This window comes from Podarcis melisellensis (genome assembly GCF_964234715.1).
Source record: "Podarcis melisellensis genome assembly, chromosome: 15".
Classification (NCBI taxonomy): domain Eukaryota; kingdom Metazoa; phylum Chordata; class Lepidosauria; order Squamata; family Lacertidae; genus Podarcis; species Podarcis melisellensis.
This window is the reverse complement of record NC_138532.1, coordinates 37,158,060-37,171,048: the sequence shown is the minus strand read 5'-3', so window position 1 is coordinate 37,171,048 and position 12,989 is coordinate 37,158,060. Positions and strand designations below refer to the sequence as shown.

The 12,989-nt window shown below is 46.1% G+C and overlaps 1 protein-coding gene and 1 long non-coding RNA gene across 35 annotated transcripts in view; one reads left to right on the top strand and one right to left on the bottom strand.

The window, feature by feature from the left end:
- MSI2 (musashi RNA binding protein 2) overlaps positions 1-12,989 on the bottom strand; it is a 446,839-nt gene that overhangs the window by 289,336 nt on the left and 144,514 nt on the right. The window lies entirely within an intron of this gene.
- On the top strand, positions 7,192-11,447 carry LOC309357473. Its single transcript, XR_014163142.1, has 3 exons — positions 7,192-7,605; positions 9,945-10,026; positions 10,527-11,447. It is a non-coding gene; the product is annotated as an uncharacterized lncRNA (long non-coding RNA).

Genomic DNA, 12,989 nt, shown 5'->3' with positions numbered 1-12,989 from the left:
CCCATTCAAAGGCTATACAACCTATTTGCCCTCCTCGCAAACCAAGTGGACCTTCTCAGCGAAACGCAGCCTCTCAGAAGATTGTGGGCCTGCTTACCTGCCCGCCTTGAGTCGGCATTCAAAAGCTTCCAAGTCACATGGCAACAGAAGAGGCTTCTGCACCATGTCTCTGTCTAATCTAACACGTGCTGGCATCCTGCTGAACCCGAGAGGAATCGGAAAGGAAAGCTGGTACGGAGGAGTGGATTAAAAGTCAATTGCTGTCGCGCTGCCGGGTCTCGTCACCACTCTCCCGTACCCAGAGCTATTAAACCTGCAGCGCTCCAGGAGCTGCTGAGTGGTGTCACTTCAGTCTTTCGCCTGAAATCACAGCGTACTTTAAGGATGTCAGTAGCACAGTCACAGCTGGGGAGAGCGGGAGCTCAGCGGTAGAACACCTGCCTTTGCATGCAGAAGGTCCCGAGGTCAATCCCCAAAATCTCTAGGTAGGACAAAGGAAAGATGCTTACCTGAAATGTTGGAGAGCCTCTGCTAGCCAGTGTCAATAATACAGAACTAGATACACCAGTGGTCTTGACTTGGTACAAGGCAGCAGCTACCTATGTTCCTAAGGGAAGGGCCATAGCTCACTGATAAAGCGTCTCCAACTTTGCACGGAGAAGCTCCAGGCCTCAATTCTCAGAATCTCCAACTAGGGTTGAGAATGTCCCCTGTATGGAAAGTTGGGAGAGTCGCTGCCAGCCAGTGTAAGAAATACTGAGCTAGCTGGACCAATTGTCTAGCTGCCTATGTATCTACAAGGCTACAAAACTCAATTCATCCACATTATCAAAGCCATACAAAAGTTTGGGGCATGGAAGATTTGTTTTCTTCTCACATGTTGATTTGACATGTCCATCCCTCTTCCTCGGAAACTCTGGGAATCATAGCTGGGGGTGGGGTCCACCTAACAATTCTCAGCACCCTTAACAAACTACAGAGCCCAGGACTCCTTGGGGGAAGCCATGACGGTTGAAGTAGGATCAAAGTGCTTTAAATATATGGTGTCAATATGGTCCAGTTCTCAAAATGGAACGTAGGAAGCTGCCACAGGCTGTGGCTGAGTTGCTCAGATCCTAATAAATAATGGAAAGAGGAGGGAGGGCCCTGGAAAAGGCAGCTGGCCAGAAAGGATACTGGCTGAGCAATGAGAGAGATCAAGAAAAGAAAGATGGAAGATTAAGTGGTTCAGAGAGAGGCAGCGTCAGGAAACAGAGTCCATATTTGCAGAGTCCATATTTAAAGCTCTTATGCCATTGTAACAGTTGTTGTTGCTTCCCCCAAAGAATCCAGGGAACTACAGTTTCATTAAGGGTGCTGAAAGTTGTTAGGGGATCCCCCTCTATTCCCTTCATGGAAATACAATTCTCAAGAGTTCCCTGGGAAGAGGGATTGATTGTTAGCTTGCTCTGGGAATTGTAGCTCTGTGAGGGAAATAGGGGGTATCTTAACAACTCTCAGCACCCTTAATGAAACTACAGTTTCCAGGATTCTGGGGGAGGGGGAGCCGTGACTGTTTGAAGTGGTATCACAGTGCTTTAAATGGATAGTGCGGATGTGGCCTTATACAGACCCAGGGGAATAACCGAAGGATGATGCCTTCTCCGTCTGCAGCAGAACTAATCGTTTAGCATGCAGAGCACAAGTGCATGTCAGAAATGCATGCCACATCCAAATGAGTTTTTGATACGTTACCACAAATAGCTAATAAGGAGGGGAGAAGCAGAAGGGAGGGACAGGCCACACCAACCTTTAGCATAATTGCTCTCCTCTCCTGCCAATACTCTTAGTCTCATTTGGGACTAATGGTCTGTCTTCAATTAGGCTCTCAGGCTTCCAAAAAAAATATGAAAGCAGCTTTTTATTGTACCCAAAGTTTATCTAATAAGCACATACTTTGCAAAACAGCAGGGCAATGTTTGGGAGATTTGTTTTGCTTTTTTCAAACCAAAAGAAACCGTGGACTGGGGTGGGGGTGGGGAGATACCTAAGCCAATGATGGGAGCAGGGTTGGCTGGAAAAGAAAAACAGCAGGAAAGGTAAGGTTTTGCCTTAGGAGCTGATCCAGTGGAAACCCTGTCCTGGACTGTCCCACTTCAGACTGGATGTAGGGGGGATTGCATCACAAATTCTCTAAACACAGGTCAGTAGATATCAGAATAGAAGAGTTCCAGCCTATTATGTCATGGATTCTCTCCCCCATCCAAGGAATCCTGGGAAATTGTATAACTGAAGGAGCATTTCTTTAAATATTTTATTTTAAAAATGTTTGCATACAATATTAATTGCATTCATCCATAACTATTTCAGTATTTGTATAGGTGCATTTCAGCCCACGTCATTCAACCTGGATAGTGAGGTCCAAGTTCCAAGGGCCTTCTGGAGGTTCCATCATTGTGAGAAGTGAAGTTACAGGGAACCAGGCAGAGGGCCTTCTTGGTAGTGGTACCCACCCTGTGGAATGCCCTCTGATCAGATGTCAAAGAGTTAAACAATTATACAACTTTCCGTAGAAAGCTGAAGGCAGCCCTGCTAACGTCTGATGTTTTGTTTTGTCTCTTCATGTTAGAAACTGCCCAGAGTGGCTGGGGTTACCAGCAACAAGTTGTTGTTGTTGTTGTTGTTGAAAGGTTCTCTAACATCTAACATCTCTCAGCACCCTTAACAAAATACACTTCCCAGGATCCTTTGCTGGGGCAGGGACAGCATGACTCTTACAAGTGGTAGAAGAGGTATTTAAATGTGTAGTGCCGATGTGCCTTCGTGAACAAGGTCTCTATCCTACCTGAATAGAGTGATATTACACCACTGGAAGCACAATTCCAGTAGAGCTTTAAAAGCACATCCTCCAAGCGGGGTTACCGTACAGCACACTTTTCCAGGAAGCGCAGCAGGTACTCCTTATCAACCAGCCACAGTAAAGAAACAGGATCGCTGCCATATATATATATACACACACACACACACACACACGAGAAATAACCTCTCCCGACAGCGTGACAGCTGACATTCTAAACTGAAAAAGCTATTTGCCAAGAATTATCAAGCCAGGCTTCTCCCTCTCTGATAGATGGCAGAAGAAAGAACAACAAAGGCCACACACATATCATAAATCACAACTATTATTGAATGCCTAGCCACATAATAGCAACAGTCAAACTGAATAAAGACGCTTTTCAGGGCTCATCTGTACAGGGGAAAGGGGGAGGAGGGAGAAAAAGGTAAGACTAAAAAAATCTGGAAAAAATCCCAAGATGTGATTCTAGCATTTAAAAAACAAACAATCAAACGGCAAACCCATACCCTTTAAAGAAAAGGTATTTAATATAGTGCCTGACTTTTATTTATTTAGGAAAGTATTCTCCAACCTGGTGCCCTCTAGATGTTTCTGAACTCTAGCTGTCATCCAAAACAACTGGAATGTACCAGGTTGTCAAAGGCCGATTTAGAGCACTAAAATGCTCAAGGATGCATACAAATACAACATGGTGTTTATTTATTTGCTGAAAATATTTGTTGAAAGATTCCCTTGATAAAAAAAAATTTAAAGCTCTCAGATTGCTTAATAGTATTCAGTAAAGTGGTCTGCATCTTGTATGTTTGCTAAGAGGGTGGGAAAAACACATCTCAGACAGGTTTTATTTTGTTTTTTAGTCAAGTTGCAAGCCCTCAGTGTTCCATAGTTAATGTTTTGGTGCTCAGTATGTCGCTGCTCAAATTCGACAAACTTAAGAAACCATGCCAAATATTGCCCTAAAAAAGCTAAAATAAAATTAAGAGCCATACTGCTCTTTAAGAGAAGATGAAAACATATTAATAGATGTAAGGAGGAGGAAGCTCCCAAGGCAACATTTCGTTTAAGAGAATATGTATATAAAGAGATACTGCGGCAGCTGTGTACACAAGGTAACATTTGGTCTTTTGTCTGCTTTGGCAGTTGTTAAAAACTACATACCAGTTTTCTCCACTCCAACTGCAACAGAGAGCACAGTGCTGCAGAGCAGCTAAAAGGCTGAGCTGCATTGACCCTTGCGCCTGGTTCAAATTACACTTCTACCCTGAACTCAGCAGATGGACTTAGAGGAGTCATCATTCTCTCAATGTTGGGGCCGGGGCGAATGTGTGGTTGTGCAGAAATCATTGCTGTGTTTCAGCCCTTTTATGCTGCCTGGGTTGATGGGAGTTGGGAGTCCATCAACATCTGTAGTGCCAGAGGTTCTCCACCTTTGGGCCAAGGCAATGGGTTAAGACAAGCATCACCCCAAGCCATGTCTTGTACTAGCCATAGCTTAAAACCTAGATGATGGAAGGCAGCATCCCTTGCAAATTCTGCCTTGCATGATTTAGGGGAAAGTGTTCTCGCTCACCTAGGCTTTCTGTTATCCTGCACCCACCTAGCCAAGGAAGGCAACCTGCTGGTGGTAAATTCTTTATTGACAAATGCATGCACTTATGGCAGCTCCTAAGGTGCACTGGACGGACACAGGCCTTTAGCGCCCACTTAGCTGACCTTAACTTTTCCAGATTCATGCCCTATGGAGTGATGGAAGCAGCAGTGGGACCATGCCCCGCTCCTAGGTTTATGTACCCTCATATGCCAGAGTGTGCTCACATAACCTGAGACTTTTCTTGCATGAAGTTGTTGCTGATCTTTCCTCTTCAAGCCCCTCCTAGCTCCAGGAGACAGTGGGGATGGCGTGGATTTGACTGGACTGCCCCTCGCCTGAACAGCATCTTCCTCCACTTCCAACATGTCCTGAGCCCCCACCTCCATCCTAATGCTCCAACCCTTCCTCTCCCCCCGCCCCGGCTCCTGCCACATGGGTGGCACCAAACCCCTTAAATCACTGGGTCAGTCTCTGGCCCCCTTACCTCTGCCACACACTTGTCAGAGCCCTGACACCCACACAATTTAAATAACAGACTTGCATGGACTCAGTATTTCCACTGGGACTGACAGGTCAACTCAGGACACTATAAGAACATAAGAGCCTGTCTGGATCAGGCCAATGGCCCAACTGGTCCAGCATCCTGTTGTCACAGTGGCCAACTGGATGCCTCAAATGGGAAGTTTGCTTGCAGGATCCAAGTGCAACAGCACTCTCATCTCCTACCCGTTTCCAGCAACGGATATTCAGAAGCATTACTGCCTTGCAGCTATGTAGGCAAAGCATAGCCATCATGACTAGTTGCCATTGATAGCCTCCATGGATTTGTCTAATCCTATATCCGAATTGCAGATACTTATGAAAGCATGAAGCCCAACCTTCAGCATGAACGCCCCCCTATGGCTGCCGATAAACATACTAAATGGTATTTTGCATTTCCATAGCGCCTTTCATCTGAGCAGTTCAAAAGAATCTTGGCACTTTGATTTTCAGAGAATAAAGAGCCAACATGCATTTGTTTTCATTCTTCCCCAGTTAACGGGAGAGAGCTTCTAATAAGAACTCTCCCAGAAGATAAACCCAAGGACAGCAGCAGCAAGAGGGGATAATGGAACAGAGGAAAGAAAGAATAATTATCAGCCACTTCCCCCAAAATGTTTTTTGCACATTTTTTCTGCATAGGCAAGGGTAGGCCTGAGATTGAAGAACTGCCACAGCCTCTCTCAGTTCTGTTTGCTCGGCTACTCTGGTAAAATCCCTGCTGGATCACAAAAAAGTCCTATCTAGTCCAGCAGCCAGCTTCCCAAATGTAAACCCACTCAGGTGCTTCAAGACTAAGAGGAAGGACTATAGCTCAAGTAAGTGTATCTGCTTTGCTTGCAGAACGTACCCAGTTCAGTCCTCAGTGGTATCTGCAGTCCCCTGCCCTGAAACCTTAGAGGGCAGCTGCCAGTCAGTATAGACAGTATTAAGCTAGATGGACCAATGGTCTGATTCAGTATAAGGCAACTTCCTGTTTTCCTAAGGATATAGCAAGGTATGAAGGCAATGCCCCCTGCCTCAGCTACTGTAAACCACTAAGATGTAGTAGTTAAGAGTGTTGGGTTCACATCCCTATTCTGGGATGAAGCTTCCTGGGTGACCTTGGGCCAGGCACTCTCCCTCTCAGCCTAACATACCTCACAGCGTTGATGTGGGGATGAAATGAGGGGAACCACTTCAGCCTTGAGCTCCTTGGGAAGAAAAATGTGGGGTATAAATGAAAATAAAACTGAATTTCAAAGAGAGAGAGAGAGAGACTCCATTTAGCTACCATAGCTGCTACCCACCGACAGCTCTCTCTCCTCCTCCTCGATGAATTTGCCCCATTTTAATGCAATCTAAGCCCACCTCCGACAACCTGGTGCCCTCCAAATGTCTGGGACTACAACTCCCGCCAGTCCCTGCCAGCACCGTGGCCACACCCTCACCGTTCATGTAAAAGATTTTAAATGTGTGTTGTGGGTTTGACCCTGCATAATTTAACAGCAAATTCCAGTCAATTAAACCACACACTTTTAGGCCTAGATTAAAGGTGTGAGGTCTGAAAGCCAACAGGCGGGAATGGCCTAAATCCCAGGTATCATATATTGCAAGAAGAAGAATCATGAAGTCAAACAAAATGCAAAATCACCAAACTTCTTTCTTGTTTTCCTGGCTTTGGCTGAATGTCAATCCTCCAAATGACTCAAGGTGGACTCATTCTGCTTCCCCCTTATCCTCCCAACAGTAAGTAAAGCTAAGAGAGTGTGACTGGCTTAAGTTCACCCAAGGAATTTCTGGCTGAGCTGGAGAGCTTAGGGCCTCGGGCTACAGCCATTTTAGAATAATGGTTAATCCAGCCCTGTTCACTGTGTCAATAAACAGCTTCTCTCGTCTGCCCCGAATCTTCATCCGGATGAGCTCTGGCATCATTAGACAGATGGAAGGTGGGGAGAGCTTCTCTCTCTACACCACGCATAGCTTTAATAAACCTCTCTCCTGTTCCCCATTCACACTGCAATCCTCTGCTCAGAGGTAATCCCGCTGAGTTCAATTAGGTTTACTCCCAAGAAAATGGGAATAGCTTCAAGGCGATCCAATTTCTTTCCGGAACTACTTCTAGCTTTTTATTTTTTATATATATTTATTCACTAAAGACTTTAAAACTGCCTTTCATCATCATCTTCACCATCACCATCATTAACCTGCTCTTCACTCTAAGGTCCTAGGGTGGGATGATGTTGTTGATGGTGATGATAATACCATTTTGAAACTTCAAATGAACAAATACAACCACAAAATATAGGGTTTACATATCAAGACAGTGGCAGAAATGCTTAACAATATACTTTTCAAGATGGAACAACCAGAAGTCTACTAAGTACTCCCAGTGTGGACGCAGCATGGAATATTAAAAGATTTGGGTTATTAGAATACTGGCAGTATCATGGAAGCTTTCATTTTTCTGATGTCATAAAGAGGCTTTCTGGCCCTGGCTTAGAGCTCGCAAAGCTTTTCAGACTTTAGAAACTGAATTTCATGGTCCATAAGCAACATATGCAAACTCCAGCCTCCTCTTCCGATGTCAATACTTCTCACGTTTTAAAATGACACCTTGTTGGTGAACTTTTGAGCAAAACAGACACTCCATGGTTATGTATGTGATTTTCCCCCCTCTTAATGTTACAGTGAATGCCCAAAATCTGATGAATGTTGACGTTCCCATGTGAACGCTGACAATCCCAGATGGATTCTGAAATTAGATATATCTATTTCCTCACTTTTCAGACATATACCAGCGAATGTTTTGACTGTGACATTTAGGTGACAACGTCTGATTTTTCAGACATTCACATGTGAGCGTCAATAGTCAATGGATTTTGGACATTTTCTGTCTCATATATGTGCAAACATATAATCACACACATAATAGATAAAAATGGATGGATAGATAGAGAAATTTCCATTAGGTCTGTGAGAGATCCTTTTTTGGTCATATAAGAAGCATAATTTTAAAGGAAGACCAAGAAATTGTTCTCTCTCTTCTAGCAGCCTCAAGAATATGTATTAGCTATAACTGTAAAAAGAAGGAAGTACTGTACCAATAACTTCTCAATGGTTGCTGAAAATCTGGGCCACACTAAGGATAATAAAACTTACAAACTCTGCCCAATCAAGGTTGGTGAGGAGACAGAGTCTCCCTGTTATGTTTTGGGATTTGAAAGTGGATCCTATACATTAACATGAGTTCAGTATGGTATTAGCATATTATGGCAGACATTATTTAATTGGGGGCTGGTAATTAAGTTCATTGACAGACAGAGAAGAGTGAGCACTTGGTTTTATCCCAAGAATTAGCTAAGACAGGAGAGATGCCACCACCCTCACCTCTCCACCTCCGAGAAGAAAAGAAAGACTACCCTGGCTTCAAGCCTTCACCCCATGATTTGCACCCTCTGCATCAGAATGGAAGCAACCCTGGAAGCAGGATATGAGAGCAAGAGCACTCTCCTATTTATGATATCCGCCAACCGGCACTGAGAGCTGTGTGGCGACTCTCCACTTATGCAGGGGTTATGTTCTGGGGTCCCGCATTCATAAGTGAAATGCAAGTAAGTAGGGAGCACCCTGGAGAGTCCTTGTGGCTGGCAAGGAAACCCTCCCCGGGGACATCCTCTTTGGGCTCTGGGGAGGGTTTTCTGGCTTGCCACTCGTCACTTCCGGGTTCCCAGCACTGCGCCTGTGCGCTGTCATGTGCAAGCAGATTGAGCGGAAATGGGGAGTTGTTTGTACTGGAAGAAATGTAGCCTTCATAACAAGGAGCCAACACGTTAATCTGCTTCTCAAAAAAAGTTGAGTGCCCAGATCTCTCTCAATGTAGCAGGTACAGTCATTTTTTTAAAAAAGAGGAAAAACTAAAAACAAGCAAAGAGGGAGTGAGCACATGGGGCAACACCCTGGAACACAGCAGCAGCATTTAAGTCAACCAACTTTCTTCTGTCTAAAACAGCTTTGGTGGGGGGGGGGGGGAGAGGTAAAGGTCGAAGCAAGTCTCCCGCCAACTCTCACTGTCAAAAATTCAGGGACTCCCAACTATCCTGCATTGGAAGGTTGGACTAGATGATATTTACGTCTCTTCCAACTCTATGGTTCTATATTCCTCCAGCTCCCAACCAAGAAATTCTCCCCCCACCCCAGCTATTGCATTTCCACCAGTCACAGCTCTCTCCCCCCCCCCCTTAACACCAGAACTGGGTAAAAAAAGACAACTCAAATTCTCGAATCGTGCCAAGTGGCACCTATAGCATCCATCGCCCTCGAGTGCCATTATTCACAGAGCCTCAAAACAGGCAGCTTCCTGCAACACTGAATTCCCACGGCGGTGCCAGGCACATCCCCAGATATTATCAGCCAGGCTCTGCGGTAAACAGAAAACAGGAGATGCACTTCCCAGGGGCTGCTCCATTTCAGCGCTGGGTGAAACCGTTCCTCCCCACTAAAAAGTTTCCTGCTGCTCTCATGCGGTTCAGGCTGGCTGTTACGGAAAGTGCAACACCATGCCCATTGCAAAACAGTAAAACAAATTTAAAGAAACACTGTAAAATCCCCCACTAAGGAAGCTTTGGAACCCAAAACGCCACCACAGAAATCTTGTCGTCCACCCCATCTGTTCTTGCTGTTACTCTAGCCGGAAAGCCAGTCTCTTCTACCCTGACAGGTTGCACCAGAAATAGCTATGCCATCACACAGCCAGCATTGAAAGGGGGGGAGTTGTTCCTACATGGGAACAGGCCGTAGTAACGACAACAAAAACAAATAATAATGCCTTCCCTCTTTTGCTACCCTCTTGTTTCTCCTTGCATAGGGATAATAAAACACAAGAGAATGCAAGATCTAAGCAGAATCATTTTTAATCCTCCACCTCCGTTGCAAGGTCTTCAACATGGCATTATTTAATTTTCCACTTTTTTCTACTGTTTGTTTATGCCAATGCAGGGTGGCAGAAGCAGAAAGAAAAGCCAGATTAATGAAAATCCAAGCACGTCTGTGTTCACTAAGCAAGCAGTCATAGACTTCAGTGGGTATTTTATTATTTCTAAGGGAAAACACAGGAAGGGGGTGAGGCACAGCTTAAAAAAAAATAGCTGTGTCACTTTTTCTGTAAAGATATAGAAGGACCCATGACTAGAATGTACTTTATTTGCAAGTCTCATTTTCCATCCCACCGTTCGAATACATTTCCAGGCTCAGAAAACAAGCCAGGAGTTTAGCTCAGCCAGAGCTAACTCAAGCTGACAGCTATAGCACTGATGCCTGCCAGACTTGATTGACTGGTTGGATATATTTAGACCTGAGGGAGGGAACGAAGAAAAATGGAGGGTGGGTGGGTGGGGGAATGAGCAAGATAAGGAGGAGGACACTGTTGTACGTTTGAACTAAAAATATAAAAACACAAAGGCTATTGTTAGCAATGGTAAATAATAAAAAAGTTAAGTGGCATCACCTCCAGCAGGGTCTTCATCCCCACCCATCTCACACTCCATAGGAACATAATCTCAGACAGATATCCATTTTCAGTTTTAGGTTGGAGAGAGAGGAAGGAAGGACACCTTTCTATACGTAGATGGTCCCTGGCTCCAGCCCCAGCAAGGTTATGAAGATCTCGGGAAGTATCCCTGCCGAAGACTCTGGAGACAGGTGCTAGCCAAAAGGAGACCAACCTGAGCCTAAGGACCAATGATCAGGTCCAGCAGGAGTAGTGTTGCACTTAGGTACTTTTAGACTTAATGGACTTAATGGAAGCCCCCGCATTGGACGGCATGAAACACAATGCTTCACCAAGATCAAAATGTGGTATGTCAGTCCTATGAGGGCCTTCCTGCTCATTCTGCTGGGCCCTGAACGCCTACCCAATTGCTCCAATGGTGTAGTTGGATAATATAGGGCACCATGATACACATATGCTAATATGATTTAGCTTAGCGGAAGGTCAAATGCTCTTCAGGCACAAGGCTCAATCCCTGGCATCTCCAGTGAAAATTATCTCAGCCAGCATGGTAGAGCATGAACCCTGTTAGAGACCTGCTGTTGGGCAACAATGGATCACAAGATATATGGCCCATCTAGCCCAGGGTCCTGTTTCTCACAGCAGCCAACCAGATGCCTCTGGGATGCCCAGAAACTGGGAATGAAGCCAACAGCCTCCCGCTCTCCACTTCCTGTAACTGCAAATATTTGCAATTGCATACTGCCTTTAGGAGAATGGTTCCTGTAGCCCTGCAGGTGATGCTTGGCCGCAGCTCCCATCATCCCTGACCATAGGGCCAGGATGGCTGCAGCTGATGGGAGCTGGAGTGCATCTGGAGGGCCAGAGGTTCCCACGCCCTCGGTTCTAGAAGCCCTACCCCACGGACCAACTTTGACAGGTCTTGGGAACAACTGAGCGCCTCAAAGCTCTATGACGGGCGCCATTTTCACCAGAAGCCAAAACAGTTTCCTGCAATACAGTGGTGCCCTGCAAGATGAACGCCTCGCAAGACGAAAAACCCGCTAGACGAAAGGGTTTTCCGTTTTGGAGGCGCTTCGCAAGACGAATTTCCCTATGGGCTTGCTTCGCAAGAAGAAAGCCCATAGGGAAATCTCCGGGGACCTCTTTTAAATGCTAGCGGTGGGGAGCAAAGCCTTCCCCCCCCTCCGGCCTTCAGAAGAGGTCCAGGAAGGCCGGCGGGGGCCAAAAGGCTTTGCTCCCCACCGCCAGCATTTTAAAAGCAGTCCGGGATAGCAGGGAAGCGCTTCCCGCTATCCCGGACGGCTTTTGAAGGCAGGCAGGGGGGACAAAGCCTTTTGCCCCCCGCCCGCCTTCAGAAGAGGTCCAGGACCTCTTCTGAAGGCGGGCGGGGGGCAAAAGGCTTTGTCCCCCCTGCCTGCCTGCCTTCCCGGGGGCTTTAAAATCGCCCTGGGACAGCGGAAAATTCCTCCGCTGTCCCGGGGCAATTTTAAAATGCTGGCGGGCGGCAGCGAAGGCTTCGCTGCCGCCCGCCAGCATTTTAAGATTGCCCCGGGACAGCGGAAAAGTCTCCGCTGTCCCGGGAAGGCAGGCGGGGGGGGGGGAGCAAAGACCTTCGCCCCCCACCAGCCTTCAGAAGAGGTTGGGGGACAGACTGTCCCCGGACCTGGTCTGAAGGCGGTTTCCATAGGAACGCATTAATTGATTTTTAATGCATTCCTATGGGAAACCGTGCTTCGCAAGACGAAAAACTCGCAAGACGAAAAGACTTGCGGAACGAATTAATTTCATCTTGAGAGGCACCACTGTAGTTTTGAAATTTCTGTTTTGTTAGCCACCATAATAAATAGGTGGTTTTGGAGATTAACGGCATCCTGCCACAACAAACCTGTCTGAAGTGCTGCTCAATGCTTTCATCCCCGCAGTCGCCTCTATATATCATTCATAAAGTTTGTTACACATCATGGAGAAAGTGGGGGTGAGCAATGCTGTAATAGCTGGTGACAGGGTGGGAGGAGCCGGTATTGGATGAATGAAGTGTGATGATTGCTTCTCCAGCACAATAATTCAGGAACATGGTTAACGGGCGCAATTCCTTGTTCTCTCCACTCCTCTCTTTTTACTTGACCTCCTATGTAGCTTAATTTCTCCCTCCTTTACTCCCGTCCACTCTGCCCACTGCCCTTGTGGCCTGATTATGATGTCTGGGACTTTTTGCTTGCCTCTGTTCCCAGGACTTCCTCACTCTCCCACACAGAGCATCTAATTCCCCCGTTCTACATAATCTCCCTCTCTCCCCCCGCTCCCCCATAGACACACCCTCTTCTTCTGGCCTTATGGACACTTGTAAAAGTATAAATATATGCATTACTCATTTTTACTGAACTGAGCTGTGTCTGTCAGTTGTTGTTTTTTAAGTATTTCTTGAGTGTCATAAACAGAGCTAGACATTACAAGCATTCCAGATGTGTGGAGTGGATGGGGAGCTATGGGACAGGAGGAGTAAGATAAGGAGGCAGTGATGGCCACTGACC